The following is a 10,842-nucleotide window of genomic DNA, read 5'->3' as shown; positions in this document are numbered from 1 at the left end:
CCTGCTTCTCCCTCTGCCTGCCACTCCCCCTGCTTGTACTGTCACTCTCTCTCTCTCTCTCTAGCAAATAAACAAATAAAATCTTAAAAAAAAAAGGGGGGGGGCACATTTTTTTGGAAAAGACACTTTACAAAAGGAGGTATGACTAATAATGCTTTGGTTTCTGACATTTAACTCTTGCCCTACAAAATGACACCTCAGAGCTAAAAGTAGCTCCCTGATGGCAGTGGCCAAATTGTCTATTTAAACCCATGGTTCTTGTAAAATACTAGGTACCAAAATCCTTTTGAAGTTAATAGCTTTAAAATATTGGCTATTAACCAGATTCATATGCTTTGCTGGTGGGAGTATAAAATGATACACCACTTTAGGGAGCGTCCAGCAGATTCTCAAAAAATTAACCATACACTAACTCTAATCCCCAGCAATTTCTAAATAATTACCTCAAAGAAACAAAGCATACATGCATAAAAATGACTTGTACAAAATGGTCATAGCACTTACTCATAATAGCCCCAATTAGAAATAACCCAAATATCCATTAACAGGAGAATGGATAAACAAATTGTAATATAGTCCTGCAACTGAACACCATTCAGCAGTAAAAAAAAAAAAAAAAAGATTTTTTGAAGCTCAAAAACATGTTGGTAAGCTAAGGAGGCTAGATACAGAGTGCAAACAGTTTGATTCTATTTATATGAAGTCCTGTAACAGACAAAACTAACCTATGATGAAAGAACTAAAACAGTTGATGCCTCTGTGGGGTGAAGTGGGTCAGGTACTGACTGCGAAAATCATGAGAAGTTTCTAGGAAGATGGAAAAGTTCTATTTCTAGATAGGATTGTGGAATACAGGTGTATGCATTTGTCAAGACCCGGTGAACTTAAGATCTATCTTTTGTAATTTATATGTATTTTTTTTAAAGATTTTATTTATTTATTTGAGAGAGACAGCACGAGCACGTGGACGTGGGGGCAAGGGGTGAGGGCAGAGAGGGAGGGAAAAGGAGAGGGCAAGAATCCCAAGCAGATTCAGCACTGAGCACGGAGCCCCACAATGAGGGCTCAATCTCACATGAGACCATGACCTGAGCCTAAACCAAGAGTCAGAAGCTCAACCCACTGAGCCACCCAGGCGCCCCTAATTTATATGTATTTTAAAAATTTTAAAACATTTGCTATAACATTCCTTTGTAATCGTCAACTTTAAAATGTTAACAACCAAAAGCCCTCTGGGATAAACTTTGGAGGAGACATACACTTTCAACTGACCAACCAAATCTAGATTTGGACATAGTCTTACTTAGTGATGTTTGAAATATTTTAAAAATACTGAAGTGAAGACCAAACTGCAGTGTGTATGTGTATGTGTGTGTGCATTTATTTTGTAAATCTATTCATCCATACCAGAATCTTTGTTGACTGAGTTACTAGAATCTGAAAAGACGCACACCAAAGTACCAGTGTAAGCTCCCAATTGTGAAGTCCTAGTTGAAAAATGGGTAGGAAGGATAAGAGAGGAGTATTTCATATTGTTCAAACACTTCAAACAAATACTCTAATTTGCAAAAAAATCATGATTTTTAAGAAAGAGAACCTTCCAATGTTTATAGCAAACAAATTATACATTTTTAGATTACTTAGCAATAGGACAATTATTTCTTCAGGCACACACATAATCCCACACCCACAGATGTAATGACCTGGAAAACTTTGAAATGATGTTGTCACTTTTATTTTTAGTTATATTTCCACTTCTTCAGGAATTAATTCTCAAAGACTTTTCTCCTTTTGTTTTTAAATATATAGAATGTGATACCTTTTTTTTTAAAAAGATTTTATTTATTTATTTGAGAGAAAGAATGAGAGAGAGAGAGCGCACATGAGAGGGGGGAAGGTCAGAGGGAGAAGCAGACTCCCTGCCGAGCAGGGAGCCCGATGCGGGACTTGATCCCGGGACTCCAGGATCATGACCTGAGCCGAAGGCAGTCGCTCAACCAACTGAGCCACCCAGGCGCCCTAGAATGTGATACTTTCTTTTCTGAACACAGAAAAATGTTTTCTACCTGAATTTTTCTTTTGGATACAGGCATCTAGTATTTAAAAATCATTTTTATTTTAACTGTGAATTTCATACAATGCACCGATCACATGTATTCAGTTAATGAGTTCTGACAAAAGGATACACCCATAACATTCAAAATATAGCATGGCCATTGCCTCAGAAAGTCCTGTCTACCCCTTTCCATCCAATACCCAATACCCAGCCCTATTCAACCACGTTTGTTTTTTGTCACTATAGATCAGGGAGCTGAGTTTGCAATGACCATAAAACATTCTCCATTTTAATCCAGTTAAATGATTCAACTAATAAGAAGTAAGAAGTATGTAGTCCGGAAAGGATTTCCTTCTGCTTTATCTTTCCATGACAGTAGTCCCACCTATGTGTGCCCGCCTCTATGCAGAAATGTGGCAAACGAAAACAAGAGCCATTGAATCTGAACACAGCATGTGTTAGCATACCTGAACACTCCTTTTTCTGTTCACAGTTCTTTAGCCTACGAAGTTGTACCTAAATATACCACACACCATAAACTTATATATGTATTTTCCCAGAATGTACAAATAAAATAAGTTTTGTCTCCAATTGTTAGAAATATTCTTAATTCCTGTTGAGTTTGTTTGGAGGTGGCTGGTAAAAACCCAGGAGGTGATAGAAGAGTTAAGCTAATATTTAATTGCTACACTTTGGGCAGAGAGATTTGCTTATAGCTTCACCAAAGATCTTTCAACAACCCAGACACACAAAAAACCTAAGGTTCTGGTCACTAAGTCAGTTCTCAAAAAAGCAGCCAATACAGAACCTAGATAAACAACAGAAAGTGAAAATAAAATATTTCTTACCTCTTCAAAAAATTCTTGCCAGTATGATCCTTAAAGAATATGTAAGCAACTGACAATATGCATACATCATCACCATCACTTATACTGACTTAGACATCCCTGTTTTGAAAAGCCTACCCATTTATTTTGTATTGAATCTTCACTTTGGTCTGGGGAATCACTCTCTGTTATCAAACATTTGTAATGAAAAAAATGTTCCCTGGTGAGTAAGCAAGTAACAGCTACTGGCACAGGGCTATGGCCTCTAGCGTGGAAATTTTCCTGTGTACAACATTCTGCATAGATGATAATGTAGATGGTAACCCTTAGAGTTGTGCAGTGCACAACTTATACAACTGCACATGGTGGTCCTGCGGACATCCTCAGCATTTTACAATAGAAAATGACCCACTAATGACTGTGATTTTTCCATTCCATTTTACAGGGGCTACTATGCACTATATGCTAGTATGCATTCATGTTTAGCAAAATTACAACTTTAGGCAGAAATCATATAGGACAAGAGAAGTACAGTATTATTCCATGAAACCTTCCAAAATATGATATTGATGTACTCATTGTTAAACCAACCTCTACCCAGGTGGGATGATAATCATGAGCTGCAATGACATGGCAAGACCTGGCTGACACAATGAAAAAAACTTCAAATATTAAGACAGTCTCTGTAACTCTTCTGGCGATGCTGCCCTGCATTGTAAGGTAGCATGACTTGCATGAAATGTTGATGGCCCTATAGATTTATCTGTTATTTTAGAGTTTTGAGAAATAGCTTTTGTACTCTATGAAGTACATTTAATTATTCTTTTACTTGTGACCTATGCATTACCACTGTCCTCCCATTTGGACTGTAGACTCTTGAAAATATTTAATACCCTTTCCAATATTCCCTGCAATTTCTAGAATCCCTCAATAGACTTTTGAATGACTGATTAATTGAGACATGAATATGTACATATGGTTTATTCCCCCATTGATTAAATGGCTCATTATCCTATTGTAACACCTTACAACAAAATGAATTATTATTAAATACCATGCAATGCAAACTCACAAAACACTTCAATGCACTTTTATAAGGACAGAGAAAAGGTTGAAGCATGTCAAAAGCACCTGCTATATTCTATATTTGACAACTGAATTATTAAACAGACATTTCTGGAAAATTAAGTCTCAAAGCCTATATTGCTTTTTATTTTTCTGCACAGAAATAATGGCAGACTTTATAATTTTTATTATTTTTAAGTCTTCAAAATATCTCCAATATTTCCAAAATATCTTCCTTATTAGGCATCACACAAGGATAGTAACAGATTTTTAAAACATCATGTTAAAATTAAAGTAAGTTACTTGTAGTCATCCTATGTAATGGAGATTACCACATGGCTAACTGATTCATGTTCTGTGTATCATACCTTCTAGAAGATCAACTTGTGTTTCTACAAACTCATTTTAAATAGTGAGCTTCCAGATAGTAAAAAAATCAAATCCACTCTATATCATTTCCTGTTTTCTCTCCAGCACAGTGGCAATATTCAGAGAAGCAAAACTTGAGCCTCCTGGCTACATTCTGAAGGTTTTTCCACGTGGGGCTATGTTAGATTGCATACTGTGGAAGATGGATTACTCAATGAAATAGATAACAAGTACCCCTGGTTTTCCAAAGCTTGTGTTATGCTTTTATGAAAGACCTACATCAGTACCTGTTTTTGTTAACTGACAGAAATCCAAAGAGGAGTTTTGCTTCTACGAAAGAAGAAGGAAAACGCAAACAGCATGTGGCATTTGTTTTGCAGTGAGCCTGTTAGAGAGGCAGCTCTCACCCTGAGCAGCAAGAGTGGCCCCACTGAAACTCCTTCCCCGGGAACCACACTCAGCATCTCAGCAGCAGACCTCCACAGCTCTGAACTGTGTCTGGGAGCATCTGTGCTTTATCTGGATTTATTTTGTGCATCTGTTAGCAAGATGTGTCCTAACGTACCAGAAAAGCCTGAGAGAGGTTATTTTTTGGGGTCTGGGAATGCACCCAATTTTTTTTTTCCATATAAATCAATGGTAATTTGCTTCTTTGCTTTATGCCATTTCAGCTTAAAGGAGATTTTATAGGAATACTCTGCTTTCGGATACTGGGGTAAACCTGTATAAGTAAAGCTCCTACTGTCCTTTTACTTGTGACTTTCATATGTAATCATGGCTTCTCCAGCAAATGCATCTGTAAATTCTTGTCCATTCCTACATGTCATCTCTAAATGTAATATAGTTACTCTGAAAATATATTTATAAGGTCTAACATTTTCAAGTGCTTGTCACAGGCCAGGCATATTTAAATATTTTCTCCTACAATCCTTTCTGTGGTCCTATAACGGAAGTACCTCAATCCTTCCCATTTTACAGATGAGGAAAGTGAAGCTCAGGAATTAAAAGTTTGGTTTGTCCAATATCTCACAATTAAAGTAATGACACTGAGGCTTGAACTAAGTTAGTGTAACTCCAGAGCCAACCTCTTACACTTTATATTATGCTATTCATTTGAAAGAGCCCATGTATCTCATCACATTATCTCTTGCTTTATAAATATAACTGCTTTGGAACTGAGTAGAAGTTGTAAGGTCATAGCAGTAGAGAGATATTATAGATTTAATTCACAAAATTCTTTTATATATTTTCACATACAGAAATCAAGCTGAAATTCCAAAAATTGTTTTACCTGAGAAATATATGTAATTAGGAAAAAAGCCACACATTAGTAATTATACAATAGAGAAAGTTTAAATAAAAGACTCATGGGCCCGGTTACATTATTTGTCCACATCATATGCCATCATGGAACTAAGATCCTTACTACATCAGAGGCTAATGGTAAAAACTCTAAGCTATAGTCTTTGTGATTACTTTGGTGACCTCACCCAAATCAACTGGGATGGTACAGAGATGTGTCAATTACATAGAAATGTTAAATTATTAGGAAAGAGCTTCCAATGCCAACTTTTATCTCATGCAATCATATAAATTATGATCTGTAATGACTAAACACTTTCTTTTCAGGTAATGGTCAGATTTGTTTTTTGTTTTTAAATCTACTCATTAGCCATATTGTTGGCACAACAGTCACAGACATTAGATTAGATACAAACTCTGGCCACAACACATAGTGTCCTTCATAAAATACTGCCATGTATCCAAATGCCATGTTACATAAAGCTGGCATAGAGAATCTGCATTTTGGTAAGCTAATAAAATTGGTATCCAAAGGCTCTCATTTTTATCACAGGAACACTATGTATATTCCGCACTTGGAGAGCAAACATGGCCAATGCTCTGATATGGTCCCAACAAGAGAAGGAATAGAAAATTCTACCAATAAATCCAGCCAAGAACTTTAAAGATCGGAATGTCAATCCAAGCAAAGACTTGCTCTTGTTCTCTAGTAATAACTAAAAGCCAAATCTGAAAAGTACGAAAGCCAAAGAGAGTCTGAAAAAAAAAAGTGACACCATAAAAGAAAAAAATGGAGGAAAGAAAAACAATGGACAAACGTGCAAAGAAAACAATGGATGTAAAAAAGAGAGCTGGTAGTCAAGGACAGTGGAGGTGTAGAAAGGCTGAGAAAAATTACTTGAACCAAAAGTAGGTGAAAGAAACAGCTTACAGCAGAAAATACCAGTCTTTTTTTTTTTTTTTTAAAGATTTTATTTATTTATTTGAGAGAGAGAATGAGAGAGAGAGAGCACATGAGAGGGGGGAGGGTCAGAGGGAGAAGCAGACTCCCTGCGGAGCAGGGAGCCCGATGCGGGACTCGATCCCGGGACTCCAGGATCATGACCTGAGCCGAAGGCAGTCACTTAACCAACTGAGCCACCCAGGCGCCCCAGAAAATACCAGTCTTAATAGTATTTTCACATGATATTTAACTGTCCCTTAAAAGCTCCCCCCCAAAAAACTGTTTGTTTTTTATCTCTATACAATTGCCATCAAGGAATCAATGTTTATAAAGATGACCCTGATTTGGGGATCCTTTCAAGTAAAGTCGAGTATATCCTGTTTCTTATGCCACAACAGAATACAATACAATGAACGAAAAAATGTTCATCTAAGTGGATATGCCAATTAAAAAAATACAAATTAAAGAATAAAATTATGCCAATTAAAGAGGAAATGCTCATCTACCTAAACATTTCAATGTTCTCCAATTCCTGGTATACGTGTCATGCCATAGAAGTAACACATCACAGTAGGTAACTCTGTTGCTGAGATATGGATCTTTCTACCACTTAGATTTTCACCAATACTCTTTTTTTTAAAGATTTTATTTGTTTGACAGAGAGAGAGAGACAGCGAGAGCAGGAACACAAGCAGGGGGAGTGGGAGAGGGGGAAGCAGGCTTCCTGCGGAGCAGAGAGCCCTATGGTGGGGCTCGATCCCAGGACCCCGGGATCATGACCTGAGCCAAAGGCAGACACTTAACGACTGAGCCACCCAGGTGCCCTTTCACCAATATTCTTAACTACAAAAGGAAATTATGTAACATAAAATGAGAAAAGTCTACCAATACTTTTAAGAAGAAATTCCATTAGAAATATTAATGTTATTTTTACCGTATAGTATGTAGACCATTTAATTTAACCGTATTTTTAACACTGTAAAACACGTTTCATATATTTTTACAAATGACATTTGCTTATAAAAATAAAAAAGTTCACATTCTTGAATCAAAAAAGGAACTGAAAGTCCATTTTTAATCTGATTTTTAAAATAACTAATCATCCATCAATAACTGTACTCCTTTCTCCTTAAGAATTGATCCAAAACTCTAAAGACAATAACCACTGGGCATTATTTGAGAAGCACCAGGAAGAATTCTTTCCTTTCCCAACACACCAAAAATGTACAGCAAAAACCTCTTTGTTCCCTACCTTTGTGTTCTTAAGATAAAAATATTGCTCACTCTGTGTGTGGGGTTTGGCACGGGGCAGAAGAGGGAGAGGGCGGAAGGGGGTAGAAAGAGAGACTAGGAACCTGAAGGGTGAATAGAGACTGAAATGTGACAAGTACCAAGCGGGAGTTGAGGCATGTGTTCAATTCTTCACCACCCCTTCTGTTTAGCTCCAGTCATGCTGTTAGACAATTGTGCTTAACTCTTCTAGTAACACTCCTCGAAAATACTGTCTACCTGGTATGCATAACAGAGTAGTAGCTATGCAAACATAATGGAATTTACAGAGAAAACTACATCATTGTTATAAATTGACTTGAATATACTTAAAAAAAAAAAAAAAACTCAGAGTGGTAGAGATGAAACAACTCCAAATCATGCAAGAATGCATCTTTAAAAAAAGATATCCTGGTCATCAGAAACCTCACTGAACTACTCTGAATGACAAAAAGAGCTAATGCATTGACTTTTGATTCTCCTGCTGATAGCTTATAAGAATTATTTAGTTATTTGAATGAAACCTTCCTTGTTTAATTGCAGCAGATGGTCTCTGTCTTTTTCACCTGCTGATCATGGAATGTTCATGTGTGAAACCCAAACAGATGATCTCTTCTATGATGTCTTTTAAATATCAGAAAAATTTTCCCTCATTTGAAAGTAATGATTTTCACGAAAAAAAGGGGAAAATCCAGCAATTAATGAAAGATTTTTAGACCACAACTAGGATCCTTTTTTTTTTTTCGTTAATGGGTTCATTAATGCTGTGTTAGCTGAAAGGCCAGTGGTAATGGTTGTACCATGAATGAAATCATGCCACCATGATTGAAATCCGAGTTTGTGCATGCACAGGAAGTGCCTACTTTCCCCGCACCTGCTGCCCAGTTGACAATGGATGCTACATCCTATTGATTGATTGATACACTGTTTTCAAACCCACTAAATATGTGAAGATGTGTGCATCTTAGTAGCAATAACGTATGAGATTTGGGGAAGTCAACCTAGAACTTAGTTCATATTTTTCAAATATACTTGAATATTCAACATGAATAATGTGACTTAGAGGTTTTTAAAAATTTTTTATTGTTATGTTAATCACCCTCTTAAAGAGTTTTTTAAAAATGTCCCCAAATATGTCCCTTTACCAGGCTATAAGTTTATTTGCCTTGAAGGGGGGAAATGGGCAAATGTTGCATACTACATAATTTACTTATTTATTTATGATACTTATTTATAAGTATACTTACAATTTATTGTCCATCTCCCCCTACTACTATGTTAGCCTTACCAGAACAGGGATTTTTTTTTTTTTTTAAAGATTTTATTTATTTATTTGAGAGAGTGAGAGATCACGAGCAGGGGGGAGGGGCAGAGGGAGAAGCAGACTCCCCGCTGAGCAGGGATCCTGATGTTGGGCTCCATCCCAGGACCGTGGGATCATGACCTGAGCCAAAGACAGACACTCACTTGACCAACTGAGCCACCCACATGCCCCCAGAACAGGGATTTTGTCTGTTTTGTTCACTGACACTTTTCTGGTATTTTGAATAAGACCTGGTACATAGTAAGTACTCAATAAATATTGGTTGAAAAAATGGATCACCAAGAACTTTGATGATTTATTCTTTATTGGGTTTCACAGTTTTGCTGTGAGTAACCCCCCCTTTTTTTTAATTCCCTAATCATGGCTCTTGTCATATCATAGATTTTGAGTGTTTGAATAAACCATGAAGTCCTGAGGTCAGGAATGGCTTCAAATGGGTATTTTTATGAGTTAGGTACTTACTCAGTGCCTTCCGTGGTGTCAGGCAGACAGTAGGGACTCGATAAGTATTTGTAGAATTCTAACCACTTAGCAAATTTTCACAGTTCAGTGAAATGTTATGTTAAATAAAAATTAAAAGAAACTTAGCCAAAATAATGGATTAGAGAAGGAAGGATTCATCAATGAAAGCAAGATATTAAATATGTAACTCTAGCAAAAAATTCAATATCTATACTAGATTTTGAAATATTCCGTGAGTCTTTATCAGTCATGGGATCATCCAACTGCCACTGCTCATTAATTTTGTATGCATTGGATTTTATATTATAAACTGGTAAGTAACTATGTTTCATATTCAGAGATTCATTCTGGTGATGTTAAATGACAGGAATGTGAATGCACTTTAAAAGGGTCTATGGTTGCTATGTATTAAACCTATTACTGAACAACAATAATAAAATAATACTAAAAACATTAACAACAGTTTCATGAATGAATTTGGTCTAGCCAGAACCTTAAGTCTTTCTTAAGTCTTTTCAGTGTTTAATGTTTATGGGCAACATTACTCATGGAAATGTAGAAATTATTACATTATAACTCTAAATATTCCTCAAAGATGTAGGACCCCTTTGGAAAATGTCAGAAGAAACAATTACACAATTTTCCCTATCACACAATAAATCAATGGAAGAGTCAGGGCGAAGACCAAAGGATCCCGATCTTCTTCAGAGCCACTTGTTGATCCCTTGCACTCATATCTGTCCTCGATTTGCAGCCTTCACTACATGATGCACAGTATCTTACTGCAGAGTGGCAAGGGCTAGTTGCAATAAAACACACCATATATGTAGGTTTGAGGCTCTCTTGCAGATGAGATATTCAAACAGTATCTAGGAGGGAAGAAAGATAATACATTTGGGTGTGTTTATTTTAAATTATTAAATTTAAATTATCCACTTAAAATAGGCACCTTGCGGTAAAGGCTGGCATTTGGTCTGCCTATAGGACTTGATCTTCAAGTATAGTTGTTCTTTTTTTTTTAAAGATTTTATTTATTTATTTGACAGAGAGAGGCACAGCGAGAGAGGGAACACAAGCAGGGGGAGTGGGAGAGGGAGAAGCAGGCTTCCCGCAGAGCAGGGAGCCCGATGCGGGGCTCGATCCCAGGACCGTGGGATCATGACCCGAGCCGAAGGCAGACGCTTAACGACTGAGCCACCCAGGCGCCCCCAAGTATAGTTGTTCT

Source organism: Leptonychotes weddellii, chromosome 1 (assembly GCF_054177405.1).
Source record: "Leptonychotes weddellii isolate Sample4059 chromosome 1, ASM5417740v2, whole genome shotgun sequence".
In the NCBI taxonomy this organism is placed as follows: Eukaryota; Metazoa; Chordata; class Mammalia; order Carnivora; family Phocidae; genus Leptonychotes; species Leptonychotes weddellii.
The sequence above is the reverse complement of the archived record's forward strand: the minus strand, read 5'-3'. Positions refer to the sequence as shown.